This window comes from Camellia sinensis, chromosome 15, assembly GCF_055761805.1.
Source record: "Camellia sinensis isolate YWXY chromosome 15, ASM5576180v1, whole genome shotgun sequence".
Classification (NCBI taxonomy): Eukaryota; Viridiplantae; Streptophyta; class Magnoliopsida; order Ericales; family Theaceae; genus Camellia; species Camellia sinensis.
This window is the reverse complement of record NC_138975.1, coordinates 56511999-56526716: the sequence shown is the minus strand read 5'-3', so window position 1 is coordinate 56526716 and position 14718 is coordinate 56511999. Positions and strand designations below refer to the sequence as shown.

General features: G+C 43.2%; 1 pseudogene; it reads left to right on the top strand.

Moving 5' to 3' along the window:
- The first annotated feature begins 222 nt into the window (after positions 1 to 222).
- LOC145813608 (NDR1/HIN1-like protein 1 pseudogene) lies at positions 223 to 1228 on the top strand (annotated as a pseudogene).
- The last annotated feature ends 13490 nt before the right edge of the window (positions 1229 to 14718 follow it).

The window sequence follows — 14718 nt, the reverse complement described above, 5'->3', positions numbered from 1 at the left end:
GTGTAGAAAGTCCCTACCTTCAGTTTAGAAGACTAAGGGAGAAGTGGAGAAACTCCAAAGATGCCTAAACCAAGATTGATTCAAATCCAAATGTTGCTCTCGATGTGCTCTACTTTTTTAACAAAGGCACAAGGGTGGAGAAATGACTAGATCTAGATGAAAAAGTAGAGAGAATGTAGGTTTTAGAGAGAGAGGGTCTTAACTTTAGGGTTTGAAGAGAAATAGATCTGAAAAAGTGATGTAAAAAGTTATTTTTGCAAATTGATATATGCACAGTTATGTTGGTTTGCTTTCAATTTTTTAAGAATCGTAAATAATGAATTGGTCATGATTTTACCCCAATCTAAACTAATTTGAACCATGTTCACCCCTAATAACTAAGAACCACTGCTACAAGTAGGAAATATTAATAAACTACACACTTCAAATTCTTTCTCCCAACCAATACCAAAGAAAAGCACCAGAGCCAACAGCACCAGGACGAAGAAAGAGGGAACATATGTCGATGAAGGTGTGGAGCCACCCCATGGACGAGGGGAGGAAGAAGCTCCGGCGGATATGCGGTGCAGTCCTCATCTTGAGCTTCATCATCTTAGTAATCGTCTTCCTAATCTAGGCAATCCTCCAGCCCAAGAAACCCGACTTCTTCCTCCAAGATGCCACCGTTTACGCCTTCAACGTCACCGCACCAAACTTCCTCACCTCCAAAATTCTGGTCACCATCGCATCCCGTAACCCAAACGACAAGATCGGCGTCTACTACGACAAGCTGGACGTCTTTGCCATCTACCAGAACCAGCAGATCACCTACTACACCGCCATAACACCCATGTAGCAGAGGCACAACAAGGAAGTCAACATTTGGTCAACCGTGGTGTCAGGCGTCAACGTCCCCGTGGCCCCATACAACGGCGTTGCTCTCAGCCAGGGCCAGGCCGATGGAACAGTCATGCTCACCATCAAGATTGAAGGACGGGTTAGATTCGAAGTTGGCACCAACATCTCTGGCTGCTACCACCTCTCTGTCAAATGTCCCGACAACATCGTCTTCGGTAACCCCACAGTCGGCATCGTTGTCGTCAACAATATCAAGTACCAGCTGGCCCAGAGCTGCACCGTTTCTCTTTGATCCCCTTCCTTAACGCGTTATAAATACGTAGTCTTAGAATATTGAATAATTTTCTTATATTTATTGCTTTCTCTTTATTTATATATATATATATATATTTTTTTTGATCGGCAAAGAAAATCTTTATTGATGAAAGTAACCAGAAAAGATACAGAACATCAATAAAGAGGAGCTTGGAGCTAACAGAAGCACCAAACGCCAGTTGGTGAGAAACCAACAAACAAGACAAAAGAAACAGAAAAAAGAAAGGCATCCGAAGCTAACAACCAAACTGCACAACAATTGGACAACCACAGCTGACTGATCAGCTAGAGATCAGTCCCCAGAGCTAGCAGACTTCACAATTTGTGGCACTTCTCTCCTGAATCTACTGCAGATATGCTTCAAGTTTGCACCAACATTATCACCAAAACTCAGCACAGATGCAAAGCTGGATGAATTCTCCAGGAGCCCAGACACAACTCCCTTGGGTCCAATTGACTACACCTCTGCCCTCAGATCAGAAACTACCACCATACCTTATATCAGTATAACCACACCACACAGATGCAGAGCTTGTCATTACATCAGAATATCAACACACAAAATTTCAGAATTACAACACATTAGAATTTCAACACACAAAACTTCAGTACACACAGCACACAGATTCAGCCCAACAGCAATAGCAGACCTCGGCAGTCCAACACATACCACCTTTCGTCTCTTTGCAGTATGAAAACATCTTGCACCACTCCAAACTTTGTAAACAGATTGAACAGATCCTTAGGGTTCAGCGATGCTGGTAGGTTGTCCACAAACACAGTGAACACACCAGCATTTCCACTTGACCTCCATGGACTGGTATCCACCCTCCTTCCATTTAAGCCTGCAATGCCTTTGAATAATACTCCATGAATTCAGCATACTGCAGGCCTATAATCATTCTGCGAACTCAGAAAAAGAACAACACAGTGAATGAACTCCAGGCAGAAGCCCAGCCGACAGAAGAACCCCAACAGAAGACAGGAGACAGAGTATGCTGGTGCTGGCATTTCAACAAAGTAGAGGAGGCTTTCTTTTAAACTGAATAGCATAGCAGATATCAACTGTAGCATAGCCTGGTTAGTCTCCAATTGAGAGCCACATCCTCGACTGAAAAGGGAAAGTTCTTGATAGAGGCTTTAAGCCAAAGGGCCAATCTGATCTTGATAAGTTCCCATAGTTCTGCAGAGTTAGGATGAGCATCTCTGAAAACACACTCATTCCTTAGCTTCCAGAGAGACCACAATACAACCAGTGGGATTGCTTCCCAGAATTTTCTGAGAGGGTGTTTGAGCTTAGTCCCCATCCACCAGTTAAACAGAGCATCTACGGACTGAGGGATACACCAACAGAGCCCCCACTCGAATAAATCTGCAAAGTGGCCCCTGAATCTAATTCTCATGTGTTACTTCACTGTCACTTCTCTTGGGTTATTTGGTCACATGAGAATTACACATGAGAATTATATATTTGTGGTGCTATACCTAGTTAAATTGTAGATTTTCTTCATTGAATAAATAATATATACAAGAGAGACAAAATAGCAAAATTACCAATATTGTAACAAGTTAAAGTTGTATGAGATTTTTCCAATTTACAAGTCGAGAAATATTTACTGTGTTTGGTTTGAATTTTTTAGATTAAGTTTTTTGAAAATTGAATTTTTTGATTTTCGTATTTTTTTGTTTTTAGTAAATATTTTTAAAATTTTAAACATTTTTTTTACTTTTTTAGATACACCTTACTTAGATGTGTCTAAAAAGTAAAAAAATTATGAAAAAATATTTTAAAAATTAAGAAATACATAAAAATACAAAAAATGTACTAAATTCTTGTATTTTTTTTTGTATTTTTGGTATTTAGTGAATTTTATAAAAAAAAATTATAATTTTTTTACTTTTTAGTTATATTTATGTTAGGTGTGTCTAAAAAGTAAAAAATTTGCATAAAATATTAAAAAAATTTAGTAAAAATAAAAAAAAAACACGAAAAATAAGAATGTAAAATTTTTTAAAAACTGTTTTTTAAAAATAGGAACCAAGCAAAGTGATTTGTATTTTTGGAAAAGAGAAGTGAGAAGCGGTATTTGTAGTGGAGTGGAGAATGTGGTGTCACCTTCTTTTATATTCTTGTATGGTTTTGATTTAATCCTATAAGTATTGGGGAAATGGGTTCAGCTTTAACGTGTGCCTTTCATTTTATTTAATTTTTGTAATATTTAATCTGTTTTTTGGGTGGGTAATATTTAACCTTTGGTTATTCCTTATTATTATTATTATTATTATTATTTTATTTTATAATGAAAATGATATTTGTCATTGATGAATTCCATCCTTCTTCCGTTTGTTATTAGGCAAATTTTAATACTTTCTCCTTATCAAAATATTAGTCTCTTATTTAATTTTTTATTATTCTAAAATATTAGTCTCTTTTTAAAAATCAACGACTAAAATAATATAAATTTTTTATTTTTCCATTCTTTTAAATTTATTAACAACACAAAAAACATAATTATGACAATCGACATTTTCAAAAAACTATATTATCAAAGGATAATTTTAAAAAATTAATATTTTTAAAGTGTCATAATTATACTATTAAAAAATGTTAAATTCTTCAAAAAAAAAAAAAAATATTATTTTGTGGCGGAAGGAGGACTTAGATTTACCTAATTCTATTGACTCGTAGTTACCCCATCTACAGCTTGACTTGACTCAATTAGCCTTTTCCAAAAAAAAAAAAAAAACATAAAATAAAATAAAAAATTGAATATTATATTTGATTTAAGTTTTTAAAAAATTGATTTTAATGTCACATTTGAATACACATTCAAATGTATGTTTGGCATAGTAGAGTTTTTGAATTTTGAAATTGTGGATTGGGTCTACCCGGTCGTCTGTCCGAACGTCTGGTTGGTTGACCGAAACAGTTTTTTTTTTTTTGCAATTGCAATCTGTTTCTTGAAAATAAAAAAAATTATATTTGTTTTTGATATTTTTTAAATAGAAATTATTTTTGTTACACCGTTTTTAAACAAAACAATTAACAAAATTCTAATCAAATATACAATCAAAAGTAATTTCAAAGCACTAGCTAAATATTTTTTTTAACAGATAATAATGGATTTTTTTTAATATTTTAACAAAAAATATTTTCAGAATTTTTTTAATTTTTTAAATAAAAAATTATTTTTTAATAATTATTTTTTTGAATTAAATTTTCAAAAGTGTTTGGTTGTAAAATTTGAATAGAATTTATTCTAGTGTGGTTTTGATTTAATCCTATTTGTATTGGGGAAAAGGGTTCAGCTTTAAGGTAAGCCTTTCATTTTATTTTATTTTAAGGTAAGCCTTATGAGAGGGTAATTTTTGGAGAGAATTGAACCGAGCTGTAAGATGGACTTTATGGCACAAAGTGTGAAGGACACAGTAAAAGGCCGTAATGATATTCCGGCCCAGAAGAAGCATAGTTACACCGGCCCAAGAGAGGTATGGTTACTCCGGTTAGGAGAGGTGTAATTGCTTCGGCCCAAGATGGTGTAAAGCTACTCCGGTCTGGAGGTAACTTGATGTTAGTCCAGTCTCAAAGTTAGTCCGGTTGCGGTGTATTATTGTTAGATCGGTCGGAGCTTGCTACTCAGAAGCTTGGTCTCAGCATACCATGGTTGAACGGGAGAAAACCGAACTAAGGATAGTTCGGCCTACTCTGTGGCTCAACATAGCCAGTGTTATTTCGGTCACATAGAAGTTCGGCCGTGGTAAAAACCATCCCCACTTGGTTTAAGCAGTGGGGGAGGGTGTAAAAGGATAAGCATTATCCTTAGGAATATGAATCCTAGGAGGACTCTGCATGGAGAAATAAAAGTCGTACTAGGATTATGCCATTCGAAACCTATAAAAGCTCACAAGCACCACCATTGAAGGAGGTAATTGAACACAATTCTTTCTGAGAACATAGAGCTTTGTCTATTTGTCAAGCTTACTGACTTAGGCATCGGAGAGGTTTCCGGCACACACCCGCCGGCTAGCTCATGTTTGTGTTTTCAGGTGATAAAGCGACGTCGTACGGAGGAGCGTGGACTTGGTCAACAGGATTATACGAGGAGAATTATTTCCTCCCCGTACAATTGGCGCCGTCTGTGGGAAGAACAGACAAGAACAAAAACCTCTTGACTAAGCTTCTCCTTTTTTTTTTAAAGCAATGGCACACATTGAAGAACTACCGCAGTCCGCCGTCGACGGGCTAACTCCAGACGGAGGCGCAAGGCGAGAAGGATTACCCTCTGTCCCTCCTATGGCAGATCTGGAGCCCCAACAACATAATTCCAGGAGGAGTGGCAGGGGAAGGCGGAATAGCAACCCTCGTCACTCTCAAAGTCCTGACAGGCAAAGGAGGAGGATTGATCCTCAAGCCCTGGAAGATCGCGTGAAGGAACAAGATGAACTAATTCGAAAGATGGCGGCGGACATGGAGGCTTTGAAACGCCAGATGAAGACTAAAGATGTGGCGACAGGAGAGGGGCGCAAGCACAAGACGCCCCCTCGCCACTCAGAGAATCATAGTAGGAATACTACACCCTCCCAAGGAAGGAGCAGAAGCCTCAGGACAGGCGACACTCATTCCTTATCTTCCAGAACTCGTCACTCCAGGTCTGAGAGGGCGAGATCCGAAATCATACACTGAAGGAAGCACGTATTGGCCTTCACATTCACACCAAACCAGATCTAGACAAACAGAGCTGCCCAGGTCATCCGACTTACGAACCATGCTCGAAGAAAAAGCACGATGCAAGGAGGATGCCAGGGCAAGGGATCCACACCGAGTTTCGGCCTTACAACGGTTGGCTCCTCGGACCCATGGAAGCGTCGAGGTTGGAATGCCAATACCGCGACCGGCCTACGAACCAACGGACAAGGCATTGGCAAGACTACAGACTTCGCCGTTTGTCCCAGCGATCGAAAACGCGCCCCTACCATCAGGCTTCCTTCAGCTGAAATTCAATACATATGAAGGGAAGACGGACCCGTATTCACACCTGAGCCACTTTCGCCAAGTCATGGCTGTGTACAGACGAAACGAGGCCTTAATGTGTATACTCTTCCCATCGAGCCTTGGCGACTTGGGCTTGACTTGGTTCGAGAAACTCCCAGAAGGCAGCATAGCCTCCTGGGCTCAACTGGCGGAAGCGTTCGTAACGAGGTTTCGAACAAACACTAAAACACCAGTGGAGATAGACCAGTTACTCTCCATCGACATGGGTGAAAAAGAGACCCTCAGATCTTACAACAGTCGCTACTGGGAAACATTCAACCAGATTGGAGACTGTCCCACCAATCTAGCCATTGCGCAATATAAAAGAGGCCTACCAGTAGGGAACAGACTAAGGGATTCGATTACCATGACACCACCCCTCACCATGGAGGCCCTGATGGAAAGAGTGCATCAACACATCAGGGTAGAAGAGGATGGCGCACGTGCAAAAGCAAAATCTAGTGCAACTACAGTACCAGAAAAGAAGGCCTCAGCAAAGGTCAATGCAGTAGATCGGCAGAATAAAAACGGGCGTGGCAGACGAGATAACGGAGAAGACCCAGACAAAAGATGGTTGAGAATCCGCACTGCCATAACAACGGTGTTCAAAAAACCAATATATCGGATTCTGAGCGAAATAAAAGACGAGCCTTTTGTCAAGTGGCCAGCCAAGCTAGGGGAAGCTCAGAAAAATTACGACGACAGATCACGGTGCACCTTCCACAAAGAAAAGGGGCACCGAACTGAGAATTGCACGCCACTGAGACAGCACTTGGAAGAATTGGTGGCAGCAGGCCACTTGGACAAATACATTGAAGGAGGAACGCAACCGGCCCCCCAAGATCATAATGACCATCCCAACAGAATGCCAATCGATGCACCGCCTCAAGGTATTATCAATGTCATACATGGAGTTTTTGAACCTGAGCGCGTATGCGAGCTCAGAGGGTCAATCAAAAAGGCTGAGCACTTTAGAGAAGTGCTAGGTGCCCAACCTACCACCAAGAAAGGGAGGACGGAGGCAACAAACGTCATGTATTTTTCGGATAAAGACCTGGATCGAATATACTGTCCTCACAATGATGCTCTGGTTGTCACTCTCCGAGTCAAAGATTTTGACGTCAAGCGGATTCTGATCGACCAGGGTAGTTCATGTAAGATCATGTACTACGACACATTCAAGCAACTGAAGCTGCAAGACAAAGACTTGGCGCCTGCAGTTTCTCCCCTGATTGGATTCAACTCCATGCCAGAGTGGCCTGTCGGCAAAATAATTCTTCCAGTCAGAGCAGGGAGTGTAACAAAACAAGTGGAGTTCTGGGTATTGAAGGTCCCCTCCACATACAACATCATCTTGGGCAGAACATGGTTGCATGCCATGCGTTCGGTAGCGTCATCATACCATCAGGTAATGCGGTTCCCCAATGACACCGGCATAATTGAAGAAGTCTATGGCGATCAGATCATGTCAAAACAATGCTTCGCCACAGCGAATGGAAGCCGAGCGGCCAAAGGATACGTTCATTCGGTGGAAGAACCAGAAAGTAATGAACTATTCGCGGACGTCGGCAAAGAGGCTGATCAGAAAGCGGTGGAGGACTTGGTGGAGGTAAGAATAGATGAGAAGAACCCGGATAGGTTCTTCTTGCTTGGCTCATCGTTGTCCAGCACTGAGAGATTAGAGGTCTTGGAATTCTTGACCTCTAATATCGAAGTGTTTGCCTGGACGCCTTACGACATGCCAGGTATTGATCCAAACTTCATCAGTCACCAACTCAATGTCCACTCATCCGCCAGACCAGTCATCCAACGCACACGCAGATCGGCACTCCACCACGCCGAAATAGTGGCAGAAGAGGTAGGCAACCTGCTGGAGGCAGGAGCAATAAGAGAAGTGCACTACCCAAGATGGATCTCCAACACAGTCGTAGTGCCAAAAAAGAATGGTAAATGGCGTGTCTGTGTCGACTACAAAACAGTCAACAAGGCGTTCCCAAAAGATAGCTTTCCTCTACCAAGGATAGATCAACTGGTGGACCTAACGGCAGGACATAACCGACTTAGCTTTCTGGATGCATACAGAGGCTACCACCAGATCGCCATGCATGAACCAGACCAGGAGGTCACATCCTTCACGACACCAAGGGGATTATATTGCTACAAGGTCATGCCCTTTGGCCTAAAGAACGCAGGGGCGACATTCCAACGGATGGTCACCAAGATGTTTGAACCATTGTTAGGCAGAACAATGGAGGCTTACATCGACGACATGGTGGTCAAGAGCAAGAATGAGAATGACCATCTTAAAGATCTAGGCGAGATGTTCTAGATCCTGAAGAAACACAAGTTGCGCCTCAATGCGTCCAAATGCGCATTCGGAGTTGGATCTGGCAAATTCTTGGGCTTCCTGGTGACCAACCGAGGTATAGAAGCAGACCCTTCTCAGATTAAAGCAATCCAGGAACTGGAGAGACCAAACTCAGTCAAAGAAGTGCAGCATCTCACTGGTATGGCAGCTGCGCTCAACCGGTTCATAAGCAGGTCGTCAGACAAACTACGACCATTCTTCCAAGCTTTAAAGGCCAAGTTTGAGTGGGATGAAGAATGCGACCGAGCTCTGGAAAGCTTGAAGGAGTACATGTCTTCCCCACCACTACTTGTTACTCCAGTACCTGGTGAAGAACTCTTTCTGTACCTGGCAGTCTCTCAGCACGCAGTCAGCGTAGTGTTGGTTCGTGCAGAAGGAATACAACACTTGCCCATCTTTTATGTCAGCAAGACATTGTTGGGAGCCGAAACAAGGTACTTACCCTTGGAGAAACTAGCATTAGCATTAATGATGGCATCTAGAAAATTGGCGCACTACTTTCACGCCCACACCATAGTCGTCCTCACAGCCTTTCCACTAAAAGCTCTGTTTGAAAGGGCGAACTTTAGCGGTCGAATTTTGAAGTGGGCAGTAGATTTGGGACAATTCGACATCAAGTTCCAACCCAAGACCGCAATAAAAGCCCAATCTTTGGCAGACTTCGTCGCAGAGTTTACTCCTGGAAGTCATCATATCTGCCTAGTCGACCTAACCGACACAACCGAACTAGGGACGGAAGTTGACGCCGGAATAACGCAACCCCTAGTGGAAGGTAGTCAATCAAGCACCAAGGCAGACCATACTAAGGACAACAAGGAAGAGACAAACAAAGGCTCATCAGCAGTTCAAACAGAGGACAAAGGGCAGACAGCCAACATGGACCTTGAAGAAAACACCATTCTAGACCCCACGACATCATCCGATCCTTCCACTTGCTGGAAGTTATTCGTTGGAGAGATGTGGAAGCTCTTTGTCGATGGAGCATCCAACCGACATGGTGCAGGGCTTGGCATAGTCCTCATCTCTCCAGACGGCCTGGTTGTAGAGCAAGCAATCAACCTTGGCTTCCCAGCATCCAACAACGAAGCGGAGTATGAGGCGCTTCTCGCAAGACTTAAGTCGGCATACTACATGAAGGCCACCGGACTAATGGTATACAGTGACTCTCTGCTGGTGGTAAACCAAATTTCTGGCGAATACGAAGCAAAGGACGACAGAATGGCCAAGTACCAAGAGTTAGTCAGAACAGAGATCAAGAAATTTGATGTAGTAAGGATAGAACAAATTGGCAAGGAGGAAAACAGCCGAGCGGACGAACTAGCAGGCCTTGCCTCAATGGCAGATACATCAATCCCTCATCCATTACTCATCGACTTCTTACCAAGACCAAGCATAGAAGACCCCGAAGCAGAAGAGGTATGTTGCACAGAATTAGGCCCCTCCTGGATGGATCCCATCATCCTATTCCTAAAAGACGGCATCCTACCAGAAGAGAAAAAAGAAGCCAACAGAATAAGAGCAAAGTCGCAGCGATTTTGGCTATCTCCATGTTTGGCACTTTACAAGAAGTCAGTCTCAGGGCCTTACCTAAAATGTGTTCATCCCAGCAAAGTAGAAGCATTCTTGTTCGAAATACACGAAGGGGCGTGTGGAAGTCATCAAGGGGGAAGGTCGCTCGCTTACAGGGCTATTTCACAAGGATATTGGTGGCCCTATATGCAAGCAGACTCAGAAAAATATGTGAAGAGGTGTGAGAAATGCCAAAAATTCGCGCACCAAATACATCAACCAGCAAGAGAACTCCTACCATTAACTAGCCCATGGCCTTTTGCAATGTGGGGCTTGGACATAGTAGGACCACTTCCAACAGCACCCGGCGGCAGAAAATTCTTTCTCGCAGCAACAGACTACTTCACAAAGTGGGTGGAAGCAGAAACATTGGCATCAATCAAAGAAAAAGATGTGAAGAAGTTTGTTTGGCAGAATATCATCACTCGGTTTGGCATACCAAAAGCACTGATCTCAGACAATGGAACTCAGTTCGACGGCAAAATCTTTAGAAGCTTTTGTGAAGAGTACAAGATAGAGTTCTACAATTCTACACCGGCATATCCTCAAGCAAATGGGCAAGCCGAAGCATCAAATAAAGTCGTCTTGAATGGACTAAAGAAAAGGCTAGAGAAAGCAAAAGGCAAGTGGGCAGATGAACTTCCTCACGTCTTATGGGCTTACCGCACCACGCCCCGGCGATCAACTGGAGAAACACCATTCTCCTTAGCCTATGGAATGGAAGCAGTAATCCCACTAGAAGTTGGCCTCCCCACAATTCGAAGCGAAAATTTTGATCCAAACTTAAATGGAGAAGCCATAGCCTTAGAACTCGACCTTGCAGAAGAAAGAAGAGAAAGAGCACTAGTCCACATCGCCTCATACCAACGAGAGTTAATCAGAAAATACAGCAAAAAGGTTCATCCAAGACAATTCAAGATTGGGGATTGGGTACTACGCAAAGTAATGGGAAACACCTTGATCCCAAGAGACGGCAAGTTAGGCCAAAATTGGGAAGGTCCTTATAAGGTGGTTGGATTAGCAGGCAAAGGGGCATACCACCTAGAAGACAAGGATGGCAAGGCAATCCCTAGGCCATGGAATACGGCCAATCTCAAGTTATTTTACTTTTAGCTTTTCTTTTTCAAACATATGTAATTCTCTTCCTTCAATAAATTGAGAAATTCTTTTTAGCAGAAGTTGTTCCTTGTAAAGTTAGCTTTAGTAAAGATTAAGTATATTGCAAGCATTCTATTCTAAGTTAGCGGGAAAAACTAACTTAGAGGATTGGCTGGATTAAACCAACACCCTTCCTAAGCCCAGGATAAGGATCCAGGCTACAGGATATTTGGTCAGAATAACCAAATACTATAAGTTAGCTGGAAAAACTAACTTCGATGGTTGGCTGGAATAAACCAACACCTGTTACTCTTCAGCCAAAGTAAGTGCAAGACTGAAGAGTGGTTGGCTGGAATAAACCAACACCTGTTACTCTTCAGCCAAAGTAAGCGCAAGGCTGAAGAGTGGTTGGCTGGAATAAACCAACTCTTGTTACTCTTCAGCCGAAGTAAGTGCATGGCTGAAGAGTGGTTGGCTGGAATAAACCAACTCTTATCACTCTTCAGCCGAAGTAAGTGCAAGGCTGAAGAGTGGTTGGCTGGAATAAACCAACTCTTGTTACTCTTCAGCCGAAGTAAGTGCATGGCTGAAGAGTGGTTGGCTGGAACAAACCAACTCTTATTACTCTTCAGCCGAAGTAAGTGCAAGGCTGAAGAGTGGTTGGCTGGAATAAACCAACACTTGTTACCCTTCAGCCATAGTAAGGGTATGGCTGAAATTGGATTGACTGGATTAAGCACTTTCTACTCCTCAGCCGAAGTGATTATATCGGCTAAGGAGTGGTTGGCTGGCAAGCATAGTTTAAAAAGCCAAAACCGAAATAGAAGTTGGTGTAATAAAAGGCATTACAAAGTACAGGCATACATATCAGAACCGGAATAAGAGTTGAAGCAAATTTTTCATTCATTAAAAAGTCATTACAGAAGGGCACAGCCCGGTTACAAAGACAAGGTAACAAAAAAAGGAGAAAAAATCAGGAAAAAAGTTCTTCAATTTCAGCATCAAAAGCCGCATCACCACCAACTTGAAGACCGGTTTCAAGAGGAAGCTCACTCTCGGTTGCCAGGATTCCTTCGGTTGGAACCACGTTTTCATTTGGCTGTTCGATAGGAAGGTCCTCTACCATGGGCTCCAACCGAAGTGATGGGTCTGCACTAACAACCGGAATGTCTTCAGGAGCAGAGGAGTCATCAGAGTCTGAGTCCTCCAGAAACTCTTGTTGCAAGGCGTCTGCATACTCCGCAAGGGACTTCGGTATAAAGTAAGCTGGAGGGTCGAAGACCTCGGTCTGTTGATCATGACCGAGCTTCTCCACAGCTGCCCTCCAGCCGCACTTGAAGAACAGCTCCTTGGCGGCGTCGCATTGTTTGACATAGGCGTCTTCTGCCTCCTTGTAACCTTGCTTGTACCCCACCTTTTCGGCTTCCTCCACGCTCTTTTTTAGTTGGCTTATTTCGGTATCCTTTCTCTTTTCAAGCTTTACCAGCTCGCGCAGATATTTGTCTTTCATAGCGATGGCCGCTTTCTGCCTCTCCGCTTTAGCCGAGCTAACCAGATCGGCAAGTCGACCGTTCTCTGCTTGAAGCTCGGTCATTTTCCTTTCGGCCTCCTCTAGTTCGGCCGCCTTTGCCTCGGCTTCCGCCATTGCTTGCCTTGTGGTTTTTCGGAGTTCTTGGACTTTCTTGTAAGTGATGTTGTTCTTCTGTAAGGCCTGACAAAACAAAGACTTCTCTTAAGCCGAAGTAAAAGTTGGAAAATTCAAACAAGAAAAAATGGACAGAGTTACTTACCAAAATCATGGACTTGGATGCAGACCGAATTGACTTCATTTCGGTGTTCAATTGCTTTAAGTGGTGCTCCATGTACTTGGGGAGGCACACACTTTTGGTCAGATTAAAAGCCAATTGGTGATCTTTTTCAGCCACGACCGAGTCAGTAGCTTTGATGTCTCGGTCGTTGAAGGTCAGCGGCGGAGCCCACTTCGGAGATTCAGCTCGGTCAGTTTGCTCCGGTTGGGGGGAAGGTTGAGGACTTTGGGGGATGGATTCAACCTCATCGACAAGTTGCTGTTCGGTCGATGTAGATCGGGCGCGTTTGGAAGGGCGAGATGAAGAAAGCCGTTGAGAAGGGAGGGCCACAACGGCAGGCTGCGCCTCAATAGTTGGTGGTACTTCGGCTCTGGTTGTTGCGGTCAGAAGGGCCCTAACCCTGCTTTTCTTTGCCATCTCTTCTTCAGCAGTTAATGGGACAAGTCGTATTTCGGGTAAGGTTGGGTTCGGTTCTGGTGCTTCCTCAAGAAGGAAATCGGTTACTCTTGCTTTTCGGCGACCGCTATACCGATAGGTCGGCTCAAAGTTTAGAAACTTAGCCCAACTCCTTTCTTGACACCGTAGTGCGGCTCGCAGAATCGCAAGGTTGGGATAGCTATATAGGGAACGGAGGTGGGCGAAATCTGCAAAAGGAGAACTGTTAGTTCGGTTAATTGACTAAAAAAACCGAAATAAAATACAAGGAAGAGGACCGAAGTTAAAATTACCGGGCTCTCCCTTTTTCCAATTTATAGGTCGGCCAGGAATTTGGGCTTGAAAATCCTCAAAGTTCCCAGAGACCCAGAAAAAATCATCATCATTAAGGTCTTTGTCCGGTGTGTGTTTAACTATCTTCTCTCGGCAGCGGCGAATCCTAAGGTAATAGACCCACCCAGCATCTTTTGAGCCGATGGAGTATTGGTGGAAAATTTCGGCCAGACCAAGGTTTAGTCCGGTTTGGTGGTTTAGTGCGGCTATTCCCATAATGATGCGGTATGTATTGGTGGACAGTTGGGTGGGGCATAACCTAGTCTGCCTAAGAAATTCACAGATCAATGGTTGGACAGGAAACCGTAGTCCGGTTTCTATTATGGATTGAAGGATAAAAGGGACGAAGCCTTCTTTTTCCCACGGAATAACATCTTTTTCAGCCAAACTCAGATGAACGTCTTCAGGAATATGGTAATCTTTCCTAAATTCGGCCATACCACCAGGGGTCTCAACTAGATACCTATACTTACCCATCTGATGTATAATTTACTTATAATTTATATCGGTGCAAAAATCGTGCTCAGTAGCTCGGTTGAGCGCACGCAGGAGTGCCTGGGTAACCTAAGTCTGCAAAGTAGAAAACAGAGGGGGTTAAAGCACTGATCGTTGGACCGTGCTACAATTTAAAAGCAAGGTATGAGAGCCCTACTTCGGCCTCAAAAACTGGTTCTATCTCGGTTCATCAAAAGGTTTGGTAGCTCGGTTTGGGCAGTTTGCTCGGTAGACCGGTTTAACGTCTAGGGTCAGCTTTCTGAGTTCGGTCTAAAAAACTAAGAAAGCTGGTTTAGCCCCAAGGCCTAAATCGGTTGCAGTGTGAATAAAGTTATTTCGGTTAAGCCTCTAGGGGCAGCTTTCTGAGTTCGGTTTAGAAACTAAGAAAGCTGGCTTGGCCCCAGAAGCTTAGTTCGGTTGAAAACCGA